The following is a 21,945-nucleotide window of genomic DNA, read 5'->3' as shown; positions in this document are numbered from 1 at the left end:
ATGAGAGCCTAAATTTGCCTAAGTTTTGTCCCAGGAGGTCTACGCTAAGGGCCACTTGTCTAAAATCTATTGTTCAAAACGTTAGCCACCTGATCTCGTTTCTTCATGACCTAGCATTAGAAGAAAGAAACAACGCCACAGTCAAAGCCATTGGATTTTTGAAAGCGCTGTCAGAACTTGACACATACTTCATCCTCAAAGGCCTGACTCTCTTGTTTTCGCAATTATAAACTGTAAGTTCTGCGTTGCAAACCACAGTACTGAGACTTGATCCAGCAGAAAAAGATTTCCGGGCCTCGAGGAGAGTCTTAGTGAAATTAGGAAGGAGTGATTTTGCCGATTTTGGAACTAAAGACACCCAGAGGCGCGTGAATTCGAATTCAATGTTGAGGACAGGAAAGCTGTGGTGCCAAGGCAAATAAAGACTTTACGAAGGTATGACGACGGATCTGTACCTCACCTATTTCCTGCGGCCGAGAGCTAGCACCGCCAGCGGTTCTAAATAGTATTGGACACAGTAGATTGCTCGCTGGACGAAAGGCATCCACCAGTAATGTGGCAAAACAGGACGCAAATTTAGCAGTTTTTAACCGGTACTGCTGACAGAATGGACCTGTTGAAGTTCTACGTGCAAGATCTTGAGCCTGAACGGCTCAAGATTCACGGTAGTATGCTCATAGATGTAGCAAGGCAGCGCAATACATCATTGAAAACGTTTCAGGATGTTGTACAGGTGCTCTCGGGCGGTAACTGCTAGCAGCTGCGAGATATTTTGCCCGATGTGGTTAAGCTTGTAAAAATTGCTTTGGCTATCCTACTCGTCCACATCTCAGAGATTGTCTTCATGCTTTTGTCGTGTGAAAACGTACATGAGGTCAACAATGGGGCAAGCGTGGTTAAACAACATAGCAGTTCTCCAAGGGTACGCAGATCTCACCTGCAAAATAAATCTCAGTGACATCGGGGACGAGTTTATTCCGAGATAACCTGTGCGTAGACACCCATTCTCATTTGTATGGTATCCTTTGTACAAAAAGACACTGAACTCCATCACCATCGTATTCGCCATCTTTATTGCAACTGTCAAAACCCCTAGCCTTCATTTGCCCCCACCGATATGATCTGCATTTTGCCGCTTCCTTATTACAACCGCTGCGCTGCAATATCGTTCTTGTCCTTTTGTTTTGTATCGAGTTTGGTAGTTCGTTTACATTTTTTAAGGCAAAGAGTTTATGACCTGTCCATGATTATGTTTATGATTTTATATGTTTAGGTTATTGTGAAAACGTCTGTGCAGTCCATTGTTTTTTAGGCACGAAATACTTAAAATCCACTTACAATTTTTGAATTCTTAGCTTATTGTGGAAATGCTTGTATTACCCAGTGGTTCTTACAAGCGAAGGGTTTGTAATGAGTTTGCAATATTTGAATTATTCGCCTGTTGTGGAAATGTTCGTGTTGCCGAGTGTTGGCTCTCGTTTTGACTGAGGGCGTCAAGAATGTCTACAATAGTTTGCATGTTTCTCAGTTTTTTTTTATTTATTTAGAATCTTAAGAACCATGCGGTCATTCTTTTTATTGTTTGCTTGACGTTACAAACAAATAAAAGTGATGTTTAGATATATTGCCTCTCCGCCTGTGTATATCCCTTGCAAAGCAGAATGCCCGGGGGTGGGGGACAAATGAAAATATAGAGGTTGCCAATAGGGCTCCAGCCTCCGCCCCCCCCCCCCCCCTTCCTGGCAGATTGAAAATTCGACGCCTATCTAGCTGAGCGATACCCTCAAACCATCAGTTCTTTTCAATTGTTTCGTTAGAAACAACGAGAAATTTATTCGAAGAAAACGAGTAGCTTCTCTAGTGATGAAGTGATCAGTCAATGAATTCACAGAAACGACTTGATACTAACTGTGCATTCCGCCGCTATTCCGATACTGTGCTCGTTCTCTCGTGGTAGCACTGACGAGATATATGTGGTGATGGCCGTGTCAACGGTCAATCATGGACGTAGGCGGATTCTCGCAGTCGATAACTGTTTGTAATTATCTCGCATACGCAGAAATTTTTCGGTGAACACATTATCTTTAGGAGCGCCCATACACATGTCCTTGGTTAAGAGAGGCAGTAAGGCACTGCCATCCGGTGAAGTATGCGCACTTGGATCTCATGTCTCCTTTTTTTTTCATTCTGCTGCTGCCCAAATTTTCACTTGATAGTCGCCGTGCGTGTTGTCCTTGTCAGTCTACGTTTAAGCGTGTTTTGCATGATCGCCTTCTGTTCCATCGCCTCAGATATCATCGTCTCCAGGCTGCTTTTTGTCCACTGCAGGACGAAAATCTGTCCTACTCATCTCCAGTTACCCTTGTCTTGCACTAGCCGATTAAAAACTGCGCCTGCAAATTTCATAATTTCACCACCCCCACATAATCTGCTGCCGTCCTCGACTATGCTGCCCTTCCCTTGGCACTTAAGCTAGTCAAGAAATAACTCAGAACTTAAAATAGTCTATTTCCAAAATACTCTGCCGCAAAAGGTAGTTCAGCGCGTTCCGCAGAAGCGTACTGATTGGCAATAAAAAATTACCGACGATTACGTTACTTCCTAATGCGAAATTTGAGCGCAGCAAATAAGCTGTTTCACCTTTTCGATAGATTGAGGCAAAGAAATCGAGCAACACATGTATGCGCTATCACAGAATTTTTTTTTTATTTTTCACACGTATTCCTTTAACAAAGACTCCACTAACAGTTCTTGACAGTCATGAAGGAAGCTTTGTGGTCGGAGAAATAGACTGATATATGTTCGACTTGGTACACCAATGCTTGATTCTCAAAGACGAGATCTATACAAGTGCCTCGCGAGGTTGTCACAGCCGTGGGACGCGTTACGAGCGAGAGGAACGGGATGTTCTCCCGCATAAGTGTTAGGAAATTGCTGTTTGTCTTTATGTCAAGCCGCCACCGATCTGGCTCTCTGATTGCCACCGCACAGGGCGAACGGCAGCGGCAATTTCGGCTCGGGCGGTGCACATATACAGATCCGCCGCCACCGATCTGGCTCTCTGATTGCCACCGCACAGGGGTTGCATTGGAGGAGGAGCGAAGAAAGGAATTAAGTTCGAGCCGGCGCTTTGACAACCGGAGACTCGCAGGAAGAGGGGGGAGGGGGGCGGCGTGTACACCCAGCGGCAAACGATGGGGGCAGAAGCGCGCGCAGCAAGCGGACAACACGATAAAGGGAGGAGGGAAGAGATAGCAGCGACTGACTGATGCCGCTGACGCCGATAGTGAGTCAACCCCAGCTGCGGAGTTGGTTTCAGGGACAACGCCGCCGATGCCGACACAAACAATATGATACCCTCGCTTCCGCAGCGCTAAGAACCAGGTCTAGCCGTGGGAAGGTGGTCACGTATTCGTCGACGCGCCGGGGCCTACGTGAAATCACCGGCGCGTCGGCAACTGAAGAGCACCCTATCCGCCACACAAGAACAGGGGGGGGGGGGACCCTTTCCTCCTCTTTCTGCATGGCGGCGACGGTGTTCTATGCAGTCACGTTATCTTGACTCTCTAGCGGCATCAGCGGCATCCAGCGGTATCAGTCGGTTGCTGCTAGCGCTGGGGGGATGAAAGGGGGGCGGAGCTGGTTACGAGGCCGACGACAACGCCGACGACGACGCGAAACCCAGGAACGGACGCCAAAGAGCTGCGCTCTAAAAAAGATCCCGTTCGCAGTGCTCCCGCCTTGTTTTCAAGACTTGCACAACGAAGGCTACGGCGGAACGGGGCGTGCCCACAACGCTCCACTTAAAGTGCGTCGGTGTGGCGTGCATTTGAAATTGGAATTTTGTTGTTGCCGCAGACGCTGCTGCCTCGGATTTTTGACGCCTACGACGCGCCAAACGCGATTGTTCTCAGTGAGCGCAAACCAGCAGTGCGCTCAAAGCCACAGTGCACTCAATCCAGCAGACTCGTCGTGGCGCCCCGCGGCGCCCGCGGTAACTACGCTACGTAGCCAGACCGCAGCTACATGCTACCACAGAGCGCATGCGCGGCGTTTGCTTTGCGCAAGACAGGTTCTGGGTGCCGGCTAGAGCTTGTATGCTCCAGTCTCGCCGCGCTACGTTGTGCGAACCGGCTTTGACCTGCGCTACCTTGTCTGACGTACAGTAGCTGCATTCACAAAGTTTCCGACAATAATTACTACAGGGAGCTCTGGTGCTGCAGTCGCCCTGTAAATGAAGGGAAGTGCATGGACTTCTTTGATCTTCCTGCTTGTGGATTCAGACGTCCTTGTTGCGTGGTTTATTGCGCTTTTTATGCCTTGGCTGCGGTAAATTTTGGAGAAATCTATACTTTTCCAAGTGCTGAAGACAATGCAAACACGCACAACCGATACAAATTGCGGCGATTAAGCTTCTCGAGGTGACCCATTCGAAGCAGGCCAAGCGTCTCAATGCAATGGCTTGCCGGCGATAAATTCATAAGGGCATTTTATGCCGCTTTTTCGATGCATGCGTCCGTGGCGTAAATCTTTCAATATCCGGCTACTGTGCTAGAGGAGCTGTGTTTGGATCCTGCCGTTGGACACTTCTGATAATACTTAATCATTTATTACACAATGCATCGTTGAAAATCTGTAGTTTACAATGTCAGGGAGGAGCTACTAGCCAGAAGCACGATGTTTAGGTTAGGAAAAGTCTAGGGCTAGGAATAGGAATGTAGTCTACGAATATTCTAGTTTAGGTTATAGTCTAGGAAAGCCCAGTAAATATGTGAATTGTCTCCTGCAGATTTCTCAATTATTTAATTGATCACATGGACGTGATCTATTGTAAAATACCACCTCATGGAGCCAGTCTCTTCACTTTGTTTATTGAAGTCAAGTGTTGAGCTGATTCTATGGAACCGGTTTGGGATGATTAAAGGAATTCTGGTGTATTTCGGACGAAAACCACGATCGTATTATAAGTAACGCCGTAGTGGAGGAAATTTAACCACCGTGAGTACTTTAGTATGGGCCGGAGGCATTGACTGCACCCCATTTCGACTTACATTGATTGCTCCTTTGTTTTTAGAATATCCTCGCTGACGTCTGTGTGCACACTCACTTCATGCTTATTCCTGTTTGAAGCGAAGGAATCAAAACAGATCGCGATCAACCTTCACTCTGCGCATGCCTATATTACTAACGTTAAGTTCCGGTGCCTGTTTTGCTATCCATGCAGTTTGATGCGAGTGTTCGGGATCTCTCTGCTAGAGAACCATTTGATCTCATTAGGTTACAGGGTACACGTAAATATACGCGATTGTTTCTGCCAGTTCTGTCCTCAATTGTGACTAGAAAAGAATCAACTTACAAGCTTCGTGTGAAAGGAATCCTGCAGGTATACATCCTGTGACTTTAATACAGTCTGGAGGATTGCTACGCACGACCACTCTGCATTAGACGTAAAGGTTCCACCGAACTGCAAGGTCGTTGTCGTTAAAGGCAGCCAACGTCACCGGCAAGCCATTTTTGAGGATAAACCAGCGAGAAAACACTGTTAGATGCATAACACTGCTGCCGTGACGGAGACGGGAAGGGGCGTTCGAAGGCTGTGAACGAGGCTTAGACGGAAACGTCATTAACAGAAATGCAATAATAAAATATCTTTGCAAAGATATTTAATGTGATGTAGTTTTGAATATCGTCTGCAATGGCCATTTTGCCTCCTCGGAAACCTTGGACGCAGCACTGACACCGAAATGCCAGCAGTAAGGTATTAAACAGACAGCCGTTCAAGTCTTCGCCACAGAAGATGACATTTGAATGTGGACATACGCAGAGTGTCCTACGCCACATGCTACAGGACTGTCAGCACAAACTGATATAAAATTACGCCACAGTTTGAGTACCTTGTGACATTCGGATGACTGAGACTGCCATTACTATTCATCTAGCGTGAAAGTGGTGTCAACAACCATGGAACCTATTCAAAGAAAACTAGGGGCAATGTTTAATAAATTCTAGTCACTGTCACATTCGGCGATCATAAATGCCGGCACTCCTCGACAGTCACTGCTAACGACGGCACAGACATTGTCTTGCAGAAATGGCACTCACCTTTCGGGAACACCCATGTAATGAGTATAATAAACATGCTGTACTGGATCTGAGACATGACGAACGCTGTGATTACCAGGCCCAGGTGCATTCCTTCAGCGTACGCATGTCCATTGTTTGTTAACACAAACATCATTGAGATGGCCAGGCAACTCTCGACAAGGCCAATAATGAAAGTGGTGAGGAAGTGGCCCAAGAAGAGCTCGGCACCAGTTAACCCCATTACGCACTGGTGCTCCTGGAAAAGATAACGGAAACTATTAAAAATCCCAGTGAGGCATTTCATATAGCGATAATTGTTGTTTGGGGGCTTTTTTCTCTCCATGTCATTCCGTACAATATACACATTTCGAATGCAAAAGTGTAAATACATTAAATGATCTGTGAATCAAAGTCATGTCAGAAGAAAAGATCTGAGAGAAATGAACGACATTGTTACAAGACTTATAAGCACTGCGGTGCTTAAAAAAGGTGCTCTCTCATGAAGTTTATTCAGAGAATGTCTGATGAGCAAGCGATTGACAACGCTAATAATGAGTTGATAGAAATGATTAAGCAGCATAAATAATGATTATGAGCTGTATTATTTTATACTTAGCCTTCAGTGAAGCGTACGTCGTAAAGTACGCATCACAATGTTTCATAACGAAATGTAATTATTAGGCGCTTTCGTTTGTACAGAGATGCAAGCAGAAAAGCCGTGACTGAGCGCACGATTCTAGCTTTAACTAATTGTCCCAAATAATTTAAACCCTCGACCCCTGGCATTGAAATGCTGCCATATATTCTCGAGTCTGAGCGGTGAATTTAATGCCGTTTCCCGACCAACATGGGTGATCATTTTATGACAACATGCCTTATGAATATTCATGGATTTTCCTGAACTTTTATAAACGCCGCGTGAGGACAAGCCATACGAAATAAGGAAGGCCTGGGAATTTAAAAGCGTGAAAGCCTTGATGGCTCATGGACCGAAAATTCGTCCGTGAGAAATATACAAAGGCAACAAAAGGCAATCGCACAGAATTGGGAGGGCGAACCCATGACCTTTGGTAGGAGTCAAACCCGCACCTTTCGTGTTATTGCAAGCGAAGTTGTGGTGCCAACATGGCACATGTTGCCGCCATGGTACCACCAAAAATATCGTGACTTTAATACCTTAAGTTCCTCTACCTTAATTATTACAGAGGTGATGAGGTATTTGAACCCACGACCTTTAGTGTTAAGGCTAAGTTAATTAACACAAGATTAACCGGGCACTGGAACCCATGACCTTTGGTGTTAATTAGGCTGAAGTTGATAAAGGCAGAGTTAACGTAGAGTTAATAAAGCACTCGAACCCATGACTTTTTCCATAACGCAACAAGTAATAAGAAGTAACAACGCATTCGAATGAATATGTCCAGCAATTTATTGAATTTCCCATGAGTGCGCAACTTTTCGCCTTCATCCTCTTTCGCTTATGTGCAAGTGACTGTCAATTTTTTCGATGTTTCAGACTCTTTCGTCCCGAGAATGCAAAGGCTTTTCTCGCGTAAGAGTGGTTAGATGGGGGTGGTATGAAAATTTCACTATATCAACCTAGTTGTTGGGTCAGTCGGCATACGTTAAACACGTTTGAATCTAGCCCGAAAAAAAATCGAAAGGAAACAGGTAGCTCAACATTTCTACTATTTCCGTCATTTTGTATGTTCCCATGTTTTGCTGCATAGTAACGAGCTATAGAAAGAAGAATGATGGGTGTAACGTTAAGGGATAAGAAAAGAGCAGATTGGGTGAGGGTACAAACGCGAGTTAATGACATCTTAGTTGAAATCAAGAAAAAGAAATGGGCATGGGCAGGACATGTAATGAGGAGGGAAGATAACCGATGGTCATTAAGGGTTACGGACTGGATTCCAAGGGAAGGTAAACGTAGCAGGGGGCGGCAGAAAGTTAGGTGGGCGGATGAGATTGAGAAGTTTGCAGGGACGACATGGCCACAATTAGTACATGACTGGCGTGGTTGGAAAAGTATGGGAGAGGTCTTTGACCTGCAGTGGGCGTAACCAGGCTGATGATGATGATGATGATGATGATGAAATACCTAAAAATGGAGACAAAGATTTTTCAAGATTTTCCACATTTCGCAGGTTGTAGAACGCCATAGTGAAGTCCTGTGGGAGCCCTTTGGTGGTAGTTTAATAAATCTGAATTTCTATAGACTTAGAACTACAGTTTTCCACATGATAGGCAACTCTGAGAGCCTCTGATGGAAATGATTGCAGCAACAGTCAAATTTTTGAGCCCATTCTGCTGTGAGGCGCCCTCTGTCACGCGCATACTCCTGATGTCCTAGTGAAACGGCCATGTAATCAGTAAAAGAAAACAAGCACAAATGTCAGGATTTCTGCCAAAAGTGAGAGGCACAAGAGCATAACTGCGAGGCAGAATTGCCAGAACATTTGGCAAAAAAATGGACGAAACAAGCCACAGGTGTGGACCATCGTGTAAGACTCGCTATAAAAATGTGTCACATTTTGACTAGACCATGTGGGCGCCTAGCTAGCCTAAACTAACACCTTCGAAACAGCTAACAAATACAAGGACAGCCTGGAATAAAATATCCTGCGATAAGGTTTTCTCTAGGCTTGAACATAAACATCGTGCTCGTCAAAAACACCAAGCGCTTTTCCTGTTGCACCAGTGCACAACTAACAATGTCTTTTAAATAAAAGAAAATGTGGCTCCCTAATTCATTCATTTCTGCTTGTCCATCAAATGAACAAGACTAAGCCTTGCCACAGCTTACTCCAAAACACACACACACACACACACACACACTAAGCATGATTTCCACCCCTACTGCTACAGTAGTTCTTGTCCCCCTCAGTAAAAAGAGAATAAAATGACCTTCATCCCATCGTTGCTAATAGACTCTAGCCTGAAATGTTCTGAGCAGCTATAGAAAATAAAACATCTCAGACATGCGTTTCTTTCAGGGGCGTGGCCGGGGGGGGGGGGTGTAGCAGGAGGGGCTTATGGGGCTTCAGCCACCCCTCCCTCGAACGTTTTTCGTGCTCTCATGCTCCGCCACCCCAGGCGACAGACATCATGCTGAATTTTGTCTAGAATGTCCTTTTTTCATGCTCGAAAAGACATTTCAGCGGGAACATTGCAAAATCGGGCTGGCATTCGCCGCAACGCCCATGCACCGGGAGCCATATATCGTTACGCTAGGAGCTCCATCCGAGCACAAAGTTTCAAGGGCGTTTTGATGGCGAGCGGGCTCGTCGTCGCATTTCGCGGAGGCCGCGGAATCTATGGAGTGCATGAATTTCAGTTCTGAAACTTTATGGGCACAAAGTTCTCATAAACTTTTGATGCGAAAGGTGCATTGACAATTCCAAAGTCGTGCTTGAGGTTCTCAATTCCGTAATATTGTGGGTTTGATGTTTTCATAAACATTTGACGCCAAAGGTTCATTGACCTTCTAAAGTCGTACGTCGGACCATACAACGAGACAAGCCAAATCAACACACTGTCAGACAAGTCGACAAAGGACGCCGCGATGTCTGATGAGACAAAGCGTTGTGGTGGTTCATTTGTAGTGTTATGTTACAGAAAAGAATATCAACATTTTTTTTTGCACTGGGACTAAAGTAACTATGTCAAGAAATTAAAGCCAGCAAAAGTAACTACGTTCTTATTTATTTTTGTACTTGGACTTCTATTCGCGAGCACACATTGAGCTCTTCAATATTTTTTTTTTTTCGTTCTCGCTACCCGCGGGCTTCCGTAAACAGGCGGAGCGCATGCGTTTTCCTCGTTTTGCCCTGACTACCACGCGGCACACTTCGATGCGCGTTCGTTTTTCCCTGGCCGAGTGGATTTTCGCCTGGCAGAGTTTTGGATGCTTTCTGACTAGCAAACGAGAGCAAGGAACAATACATTGTCGCTCGCCCCCATCATTGGGGGATTCGACGGATTGCAACGCGTTCGCTTGAGCGCAACCTCTCCGGAAAGTATTGTCTTGCTGGTGCAGGATACCTAGCAGTGTGCGTATGGTTCTCTGTGGACCAAGCGTCTCCCTCTGTTTTCGACATCCCTTCGATGGCCACATCAGGTGCCCAATGTAGGCATTTGCTTATGGCCAACATTGTTTCCTTCGCGTTTTTTTTTTTCATTTCGGTGCCCCCGCCCACAAAAGAAAAAAAAGACATTGTTGCGGCGGAGCGAATTGTCGCATGGTGAAAGTTCGATTTTGTTACTGATTCCGCTGCGGAAAGCAATGGGCCTCGGGACACTTCAGTTGCCGGATACTCTTTATATATTATTGCGATGACAATTATACAGACACTCCAGGCGCATACCTGCCGTCTCCGTCGCCCTCATGTCCCGTATAAAGTTCAAGGGCGATGTCCAAGGGCGACATCGTGGCCGCGCGCCGCATGCTGCATGTGCGAGTGAAGGCGTAGGTGGGGGGGCATAACTGAGCCAACGATGGTGGCTCAATATTGTGTGCCCAAAGGAGAAAAGCAAGGAGAAAGCGCGCCGTCTCCTGTCGCCCGCGATACATCAGGGTGAGTGGAGGGAGAGGGGGGCAGGGATCTGTACACATCTCTTTGCGCAACATGCTTATTTGCTTCTCCCAACTACAGAATACTTTCAGTAAAAAATCTTGTTATATATAAATTAGCCGTAATGTTATTTAAGGTAACACGTAATCCTGCCCCAGTAAATATATTTTCTGCGGCTACTTTGGTTAACTTGAACCGCAGAAGATTTGCAGCTCACATCAATTTCTTATTGTCACTAATGCATACTAATTATGGAAAACAATCTGGATATTTCGCAGCATTATCCACTTGGAACAGTCTCCCACTAGATGTCAAGCGCTCTTCGTCTTCAGGTTTCACCAAGAAAACATCATTAACTTTTCTACTAGATAGCAAAAATAATCCACATATCTAAGCTATTCACTTCACTCCTGCTCATTTCCTTTCCGCATTTCCTTCTTTTTAGTGTTTTACTTTTTCATTTGTAGTATTTATAAATATTTTTCGTTTGTTCTGTTGTGAATGCCTTAAACTACTGTTTTAATTCTAGGACTAGCTATTGACTTTGTTATTCTGCAGTACGTACGACATTTCCTTTGTATAATTTTTCACTTAGTGACTACTGTATTACTATTTTATGCTGTGTATTCGCTCTAATGTATATATTTTCTGACAGGATGTCCCCTTTCAGCCACATGCTCTGGCACCTCCTTCTGTATACTTGTCTAAGCATGTATATCAACATATAAAAGAAATAAACTAAAAAAGTTGCATTAAAATATTTGTCCTCAACTTGTTGATTTCATCGCCTGTACATTTTTCATATCAGTGGCATGTACTGCTTTGCTGGTATCAAACTGATATAGTTCTAAAGTTCGTGTGATAGTTTCTCAATAAATGGACAGAAAGCATCTAACCATTCATATCAGTTACTTCAGCCACAATTTTTGAGACATACTAGTGTATTCTTTCACGAAAAAAATGGCCAGGCTTAGCTTGGTTAAGCCAAAAATGCGTTGCATATTGCGCGCGAGTTGGGGCCCAGCTTTTCCTCCGGCTGTCGTGACGTCACGTCACGTGGTTGCGCTAAAGGTCAATGGTGGCTGCCCGGCCGCGCCCAAGGGCTGAACTGAGTGATTGCAATATGCAACGCATAAAACTCTAGTGTAGAGGTATGAGCCACTATGATGGCTCGTACCCCCAATGGTGGCTGTACGGCCGCGCCCAAGGGCTGAACTGAGTGATTGCAATATGCAACGCATAAAATACATATTTTACTTGTCTTGAGAGTGCGTAGCGTTCAAGAATTCACTTGCAGCATCTTTGGCAACCGCAATGCAGTTATTATTAGTGAATTTGATTCCTCGGCAAATTCTATAAGGAGGAGGCAGAGCTGTAACGTGAGCCTCCCCCCCCCCCTCCCCCCCCGAACAATATTTCTGGTTACGCCACTTGTTTTCTTAGGGATGTTTCTTTTCTGTGCATACCTTATGCTTCTGGTTACCCGCACGACATGTCAATACGTGCCTGCGGTTGCATTATTTCTTTTAATTTATTTCTTATTGTTAAATTTACATGATACTAACCACCCTGACAGAGTACTGTCACTGCATATTTACTGCGCAATACAAAGCATTCTTTGATTTTTGAATCTTCTGTCTTTCCCATTTTTGTATGCCTGCTGCTGTAATGCCAATAAGAAGTGTCATATGCTGTATTATATTAATAAGCATAAAATAAATAAATTCACATAGAAGTGTTCTTACGGGTGATTGTGATAATTGTGACTGCGACCACGGAAGTTAGGCCACTGAAACGGTCTAAAGCAGCGAATGCGCCAACATAGTGCGACAGAAACCTGCGCCCCAAGCCGCGTCTGTTCTGTGGGGTCTAAAGCCAAAATAAATCGCCTTTTATTGCAATACCAATTATATGGACCCTCAAGGCGAATTTTCGTCGTCGTCGTCGGCATTGCCATCACCGCCGCCGCGATATTCCGTATAATGTCCAAGGGCGATAAACCTGTCACGGTGCGCAGTAGGCTGTATGCGCGAGTGAAAGCGCGCGAGGGAAGACTGCGATCGCGGATCAATCAGGGCCGCGCAAGAGAGTAAAGCGGGGAGGTACGCGCCGTCTTCCATCGCTTGAAAGGCTCTGGGATGGGATGGGGCCTACGTTCTACTCTGGCAGCAAATGCGTCTTGCGCGGCCGCCCGCGTTCGCGCACGCCCTCTCTTGGGAGCGATGGGCAGAGTGCGCGAACGGCTCATACCTAGGTGCGTGCTGTGTTCTCGCCACTCAGTTTGAGTTGAAGCGATGCTCAGCGCGAAGGTGATTTCGCTCGCTGCAGCTGCCACGCTTCCTCGCACCAGCATTTCGACAGCGAGTGTCCACGATCATCTAGTATGATGTATTCATGTTTGTCTGTGTGCACTGACACCATGCGTGTTAATTTAGTTAGTAAGCGAATGTTACGAGTTTATACGGCCGTCAAAACTGCTATCCTTGCTTCGTATAGATATCTGATAATTTGCTATCGCAATCGATCTTCTCCTTCCGGGTGAAAATGTGGCTTTGTCAAAAGAAAATTCACAAATGATTACGATACTTCATAATGCAAAACATGAGTGAAGCTTTATACGTTTATTCATTCCGCGTGTCAATATTTTGTACAATAATTATACAGGTTTATATTAAGGCGAGAACGCTGTGAGTAGCGCGCATTGCTTCCATACACACGACGCGCGCTACTCTGGTGCTATGTCGTAGCCATCGTCGTTGCACAGCATGTCTTGGGTTGCACTACGTTTTTCTTCTCGCGCTTTCGTTCAAGCAACGACGACAGTGGTCCGTCGTCGTCGGTAAATAGTGTCAACAGTAATTGGCGAAAACATGAAACGTGTCGTCACATCTAGCCTTACTCGCCGCCGCTCGCCATCGCTCCCTGCAGGACCAGTGATCCCCATCACACATGATGGTACCGCAGACTGACCTCAGCAGCTGACGCCGCAGACGAGCGTAGCCGTCCCCGCCTCACGACACCCTTACCTTCACCTCTCGGAAGCGAAGATGAGATCGCCCACGCGGCAGCGGATGCCGTAGCCGCCGGCCACTCAGGGCAAGCGGATGCCGTTTCTACTCCCCGCCTCCTCCACATTCATCCTCGTGCGCACTGCTTTCATCTACCGCGGCGCTGCGCGTCCGCATTCATCTTTCGCCTGTGCTCTTCCGCTCGGTTACGAGGTACAAAGGCACGTCCACGCTAGCGACAAACATGCAGTAACGTCAAAACGGCCTCCACCTCCGTAGAATGTCCGCCGCGCGAGAGGTGTCCAAAGTAGACGGCAGTTCGGCTGGCGCGTGCCGCCCGCCGCACGACCGATGCGCCAATCGACGACAGCAAAGATGCGCGCCTCCGCCATCGGTGACGCAAACACAGGCTGCAGCCTCTGTTCCAAGCAAAACAATTTCCGCTAATGTGATGCGCAAATTGTACATTTCATGAAACACGATGAAACATGAACGATGAAACGATGCAACATGAACGAGGGCTCTGATACTTGTCGAGCTAAGCTGAAGTGCATGGCTACCGACGGTAGGATACCGCTTCGGCTGTGCTGGCATCGCAGCCGACGGTGCCGCTAATGTTAGCGCATTTTCTTCTTTGAATATAATTATTGCGAAGAGCAACAGCTACGGCGGGAAAATATTGCGGCTTGTAGGCGTCGGTGATTCATTACGAAGCGCCGTCAGCTATAGTTTTCAAGTGAATCGGCGAAGGCCTAGCGACGATATCGGGGCCGCCGAGCGATCAGCGGCGGTGAGGCAGCCGTCAGTGGCAGAGCGGTCGCTGATTGACCGCTTCGCCGTACGGCTGCTGCACAAATGGGTCCTCCCTTATCATCCGAACGGCAAGGAAATCTCGCTGTTCAAGAGCATAACCGCCGTCGAACGGCGGCCCGCGAACGGCAAACGGCGCGCGGCAAGTTGCCATGCCGGTAACGTGGACGCGCCTTAACACCGCCGGCGCACGCCGATGCTTAACGTAGGGAAGGGCGCTCGTATTGTTTCTTTTCTTGTCCCGTCCTAGCGCAGTTCGCCAAAAAGTGCTAAAGAGCTGCGCTCTAAGACTGACTCATGCGGGCTGTCGTAGCGCTGCCTTGAGTGGCTCTGCTATGCCGACCCGTGAACGCTTGCTGTATGACGGGCTCCTTAGGCAAGTCAGAGTGTCTTAGCGACTGAATCTTCGGTATAGAAAGAAAACGGTAGGATAGTGGGAAGGAAGGTGCGCAGCGGTTGGACATAAAGGAACTAGAAAAGGCTGTAGTCAGTTGTTTCATCCTTCGCTGTGTTTTATGCATATTTGATGGATGGCAAGACGTCATCCTTATCCTTGTGGTCAGAGGACCCACACATGGCCAGCATGTTCTTCAGCGCTGGGTTCGTCCGTTCAACAAGACCGTTGGTCTGTAAACGATACGGCGCTCAGTGTTGGAAATGTTCGCTTACCGCGCCCGCTCTGCCCACCGCGGTGGGTCAACTGCCCACCGCGGTCATTAATGACCAGGCAAGGTGAGCTATGGCGTGAAGTAACGCAACACAACATTAAAGCTGTGAGGCAACCAGCGGTGGATTAGGGTATTGCTGCTGTTTCTGCGTACCGAGTAAGATCGCAAACACAGATTTTGACCAATCGGCTGTTCAATGGCCACGTAAAGGGCGTGTGGAGTGCGTGTGGTGGAATCAGTGGATGGACAAGGCCTGATGAAGCACATGAAGATCGCTTGTGGCGGTGGCCCTGAACGCACCCGACCACGTACTTCATTCGTGTACGACACACCTGTGGTCATTAAAACCACTCCTGGAGACACTAGATTAATGGATGTCGGATCCACTCCTTAATCCTAGATTAATGGATGTTGGGTAATCACGCATGGTCAATAGAACTTCATTTGAAAGGCTTTCGACACAACAAGGAGGAAGAGAGCTGAACCTGCTGAATAGATTGTTTTATACAGCAGCTCGTCGCGTGTAAAATAAGTCGCAGTTTCACCTGAAAAGCGAACCATAGATTGAAATAGCAAATTAGTGGACAGCTATACAAAGTAAGAATGCTTGTTTTATCGCCGTATAAACTTCTGAAAATAGGCACCTTCAATAAATTAGAGAACATGGGATCAAGTGCGCACAAGCAAACATGAACATATCTGACTCGATGACATCGAAAACTCTGTCAATACGCTGGCATGAGGAAGCGTGACAGCAGCAGCGAGCGAAGTGACATTCGTACTGCCTATCGCTTCAACAAAAAGTGAGCGGGCCCATCATGGGGTTTGAATCGCTGAGCACTGTACGGTAATATTTACAATATTATGCGTCATTTTTCTTGTTCCGGGAAAAAGCTTGCAAAGCCATCATTTATGCTAGATGTCCGAAAAGAAAATTAGGTTTTCTAAAAAGCATGTTAGAATTTTATGAGCTACTGTTGTTGCCTGTCGTATAGAGGGTGTTTTAGTTAGCACGCGTGAAACAAGTAAAAAAAATGGCAGTGGCTTAGCTGGCTATGCCAGGATATACGTAGCGAAAGCTAAGGCACAGCATGGTTAGCCTTGGTTAATCTTGATCGCAAGTACAGGTTAGTGTGGTTGTCTTGCTACGTTGCGGCATTTAGCCAGTCGTTCGGCGTGTTGTCCGTCTGTTTCCTGGGCGATTCGTTTCCTCTTCATCTCGTTCGGATGTGATTCCAGGCCTCCTCCTGCTTATCAGAATTGTCGCCGTCCATACTGCCGCCTCAACTGTGGTTGCGGCGCAGGCGAGCTCTCCTTTTCAGTTCTCCGACATGTCATCGGGCATGCGACGCAGCTGGCGAAACGAGCGGAGGCGAGCGCAACGACGAGGAACGCGTTGTGACGTCATACCAAACGGTGGCGGCAGAAAGGCGCTGCGCAGCGGCGGAACACCTGTGGCTCGTTGCTACTAGTGGCGTATGCGCAGTAGTGACTAGGGAGTGAGAGAGAGACAAATATCCGCGGCGAGGCGCGCGTTGTGACGTCATGTGCCTCCTCGGAGCACCGCCACGGCGAAATCGCAAGTTCGCGACCAATAAAGCTTTCGCTTTAAAAGTCCACATCAGTGCTACGCGATTGCAATCCACTTCGTATCCTTTGATTTTGAGTAGTTTAAGCTTTTCTTGCTATGTGCCTAGGTAGCTATTTAGGATATCTGTCGAGCCAATTCTTAAGTATTGATGCAGGTGTGAGATCTTTAATGAACAAGTTGTCGAACCCCTATTCAGTTCTATATAAATAATTTATTTGCGGAATCATAGCTGCTGTTGCTTAAATATTTAGAACTGCAAGCAGAGTGACCGATATTTGAAAAACCATGATATTGCTAGGTGCCCCACAGCCGCGATATTAATGCATTCAAGCAAGGTACCAAGAATGGTCGATTACGAAGGCGGACAGAAGTAGCAAATAGGCCACGAGTGAAAATAATATCCAGTTACCCCATCCGTTCGCGAACATGTTAAACTTCGTTGGACTTAAAATCACAAGTTAAAAGTTAGCTACTGTTGCAAGCGAATTTTCAATCTAAGCCTTCATTTATAGAAGGATTATTTTTCAAATTAGAAATATTTTCACAAATGAAACTACCTACTTTGCCATTCTAACTTATGAAATGAAAACAACAGCACATATTTATATATTACCCCTAAGGACATATCAAAACGACACAAAATTGATGTATAATACATAGTTTTAAAGTATTGCAATAATATATGAGTAGAAGTTTTGCAATGCTTTCGCAACCATCCGAACAAACGCGAACTCCCCCGTTTTCTAGGGCTTTGCGCATAATATCGACGCTTCGTGGCTAACTTTTCGCGGATAGGAGAACCTTTGCAATGGGTAATTAACAAAGGATAATGTTCCATCTGTCTGGCAGCAGGACCAACAAGAGGCCTTCTGTGAACTCCAGAAACGTCTGCACACACCTCCAGTTCTAGGCCATTTTGACGAAGACAGTGACACCGAGCTGCACACGGATGCCAGCAACGTTGGGCTTGGTGCCATCCTCGTACAGTGGCAAGATGGAGCTGAGCGCATCATTGCGTACGAAACCCGCACTTTGTCTACAGCTGAAAGGAACTATTCCACTACGTAGAAGGAATGCTTGGCCGTTTTGGGGGCAATTGTTAAGTTCCAACCACATTTGTACGGCCGATCGTTTCGAGTTGTGACAGATCACCGTTCAATGAGCTGGCTCCCCAATCTAAAGGATCCATCTAGCCGTCTTGCACGCTGGAGCCTTCGCTTGCAAGAATACGATATGACTATAGTGTTCAAGTCCTGGCGTAAACACACCGCCGGCGACTGCCTGTCACGTGCTGCACTTCAACCATCGTCATTCGACGTTGATGAAAAGGACGCGTTTCTTTCCATTATCACGGTATTGGACATCAGCAAGCAACAGCGCGATGATTCACAGCTCCGGCCTCTCATCGACTACCTTGAGAACCGTCTGCCAGAGCCGCCTCGTATCTATGTCCGCAAGTTATTCTCGTATTTTCTCCGCGATGGCATCCTCTACAAATTTTGTTTTCACTCGACCGCAACCCTCTGCCTCCTTGTAGTGCCGTCACCACTACGTGGCGACATCCTGCGGGCCTCTCAGGACGAGCCATCTTCGGGCCACTTGGAATTTGCACGGTCGTTTTCACGCATACGCCAAAAGTACTTCCGGCCTAACCCTCGCCGTGACGTAAAGCAATACGTGAAGACATGCCGCGACTGCCAGAGACTCAAGACATGACCCATGCGTCCCGCTGGACTTCTCCCTCCCGTGGATCCTCCGCGGATCCCTTTTCAGCAGGTTGGCATAGATTTGCTTGGACCATTCCCTACGTCGAGGGCTGGTAACCATTGAATTGATGTTGCCACATACTGCATTATACGTTACATTGAAACCCGAGCTCTCCCACGAGGCACTGCTAATGATATTGCGACCTTTTTTGTACATGGTATCGTACTTCACCACGGTGTTCCAACAGTGGTTATAACCAACCGGGGCACCGCATTTACAGCTCAGCTCACAGCTCGCGCGCGGCTACCCAACACTGCTGCTACGCCGACATGTGAGGGTCGACCACGTCAGACCACCACCTGTGACGACGTCACCCGCATTGTTCGCCGCGAACTCGAGGCCGCCTGTTCGCCAGCTTTCTCCACGACGCCTCCCGATCCGCCAGCAACCACCATTGCGATGATTCAGGCTGTCGTCAGACAGGAATTTGAAAACATGGGTCTGAACACCGTGTGTTCCACGTCGCGACCCAGCGTTCCCCAGTTATCTAGCGGCCCTCCTCGTCCCCGGCAGCCCTTTTCCGCCACATCTCGCCGCAACCCGTCCGAATGGCGTACCGCTGATGACAGGCCGATCTGCTTCCACTGCTGTCGCATCGGCCACGTCGCCCGTCACTGCCGCAACCAATGGCCACCACCTCCTCGGACTTACGCCGCCGCGTATACCCGCACCTTTGGACCTTCCGTAACCTATGCCACACGCCATGAACCCACTGCCGCTGAGGCCCCTGCTCCGAACCTTCGCTACAGCCGCTCGTCCTCACCTCGACGCCATCAATATCGTTCCCTGCAACCCCGCCGCCTCTCCTCGCCGCCTGTCGCCTCCCGGATCAAGCCATGTATGGTAGCGTCGACCACAATAACTGGGATGACGTTCTCCCATATGTCATGTTTGCATATAATATTGCCGTTCAAGAAACTACCGGCTTCACCCCTTTTCGCTTTCTGCATGGCCGGGAAGCTGTCACAACGTTCGACGTAATTTTTTGCCCACCCACTGTTCTAATGTTGTCACTAATGCTGCCGAATTTGCTCGATGCGCCGAATAGGCGCGCCAGCTCGTTCGAATGCGTATCCGCTACCAATACGACAACGACGCCAACCGACACAATATTCGTCACCGCGACGTCACTTATCAACCTGATGACAAAGTATGGGTTTGGATGCCGATCCGCCAGCTTCGTCGGTCAGAGAAACTTTTGTGCCGCAACTTTGGTCCTTATAGGATCGTTCAACGACTAGGCGACGTCGCATACGAAGTGATTCTTGAAGGAGAAGACACCACTGGCCGTTCCCTACGCCCACGTCTGTCCGATGTCGTTAATGTCTGTAGGTTGAAGCCATACTACTCTCGCTGACCGCAAAGCTCTACGCCTCTCTCCATATTTACGTCGTCCTTGACAGTATCACCGTGGCAATTTTCAGCGCATCAGTGTTCCGCATCGAGACGATGCTTCTAGGGAGGGGGTAATGCCACGACCTTGACACAACTGACAGCCACTCGGTGCAATTCGGCGCCAATTCGGCATGTTGGGTGGCTCCCAGAAGAAGAAGACGACGAAGGTGCCAAGACAGCTTTATAACATACCTATAGTGTCGACCGAAGTCTTTTCTGGCTTTGTCTGTTACAATATCAACAACCTCCGCACGATTTTGCTCACTTCGTATACCGAAAAGCTGATGGAGAAAGTAGTACTTGCCAGGCTTACAGCCTATTTGAAGGAACACGATTACATTCCACACACCATGTTTGGCTTCAGGGAGCACCTATCCGTGCAAGACGTCGGTTGCAGCTGAAGATGGAAGTCATTGACCCACCCAAAAAACGCAGTAGTCATCTTATCCCTGGAAGTCAAAGGCGCTTTCCATAATGTGTAGACATCAAAGATCCTGGACAATCTTCGGAAGGCGCCATACGGAAGAAAGACTTTTGAATACGTCAGGGACTTTCTAAAGGAGAGAAAAGCTCATGTAAAAATTGAAGAGGTTAGGTCCCAACCTGTCCCTGCGGGCACTACGGGTGCGCCACAAGGAGCTTTCCTCTGCCCTCTGCTCTTCAATAGTGACTCTGTGAATTTGCGAGAACCACTCGATCGCAGACAGGGAGTTCGACATGCCCTCTGTGCTGATGACATCACTGTCTGGGTAAGGAAGGGCTGGGTAAGGAAGATGGAAGAGGTGCTCCAAGAGGCTGCTTCGACAGTCGAAAATTATGCCGAGGAGTGCGGAGTGTGTGGCTCTCCGAAAAAAATGGGTGCTTCTAATCATGCGCAGTCGAGAAGATAAAGCCGCGGTCAAAATTAGGGTGCACGACGCCGCAACCTCTGAAGTGGAGACAGTTCGTATCCTGGTACTTTTCTCAAGGGCGTCAACGCACCAATGACTAATAAGCTCCGTATCGCATGCGAACAAGTAATGCGAATGATCACTCGTACGAACAATAATAGAGGAATTATGGAGAACGTCACTCTTCGGCTGGTCCAAGCTTGTATACTCAGCTGTATCGTGTACGTGGCTCCGTACTTTCATACGAAGAGGTGCGATCTAAACAATTTTGAAGCCATGCTTAGAACAGCATATAAGAAGACGCTAGATGTGTCCGTCAAAACATCTACAGAGCGTTTGTTGCAGTTGGGGGTGCGCAATACAACAGATAAGATAATTGAGGCCCACCTCATAAGTCAATATGCCACAGTTGCAAGAACGAAGACGGGACGCAAGGTGCTGGAGGACCAAAATATCAGCTGTCCATAGCAGACAGCATCAAGACATCCTGAAGGAGTGGAGGAGAAAATTTCCGGCACTGCCCCTTGCTAAACACATGCACCCAGAGCATCAGCAAGCAAGGAGGAGGGCATGAGCCACGAAGATGGACGGGATCTATTCTAAATTAGAGGGAGCCTTCTTCGTGGATGCTGTGGGTCCGGTAGGAGGAGTCGCCACAATATTTGGCCGGCATCAAGAGCAGGCGGTAAGTGGACTTCCTGTTCAGCATGGAGAGACAGCAGAATTTGAAGAGTTGACGATTGCCCTGGCAGCTTAGCATCCTAATTCCGGATACGTCATTATAGACTCGCAAACTGCACATAGAAATTACACTCGGTACCGAATTGCTCCGCAAGCATTAAGGACTCCGAAAGAACCTGTGGTCATCGCTTCGCGCAGAGCTCATTTGGTTGCCAGATCATGGGGATGTAGAGGGAAATGCGCATGCACACGCTGCCGCCCCAGCTTTTCTCCCCCGGGGTCCCTCCTTCTCCCTCCTCGAAGACTCAGACTTCCCGTTGTCATTAGTAACATAGGCAGATGCATTAAAGCACTTGCCCTTATCGCGACGAAAATACCGAGCACGGCCAAGTGCACGGCCAAGTACATAAGGCAGAGAAATGTCATTTATAGCGATTGCAAATCGTGTTTTTAATATTCCAGTCAAGCTACGTT

This window comes from Dermacentor andersoni, chromosome 11 (assembly GCF_023375885.2).
Source record: "Dermacentor andersoni chromosome 11, qqDerAnde1_hic_scaffold, whole genome shotgun sequence".
Classification (NCBI taxonomy): domain Eukaryota; kingdom Metazoa; phylum Arthropoda; class Arachnida; order Ixodida; family Ixodidae; genus Dermacentor; species Dermacentor andersoni.
This window is presented reverse-complemented; position numbering follows the sequence as displayed.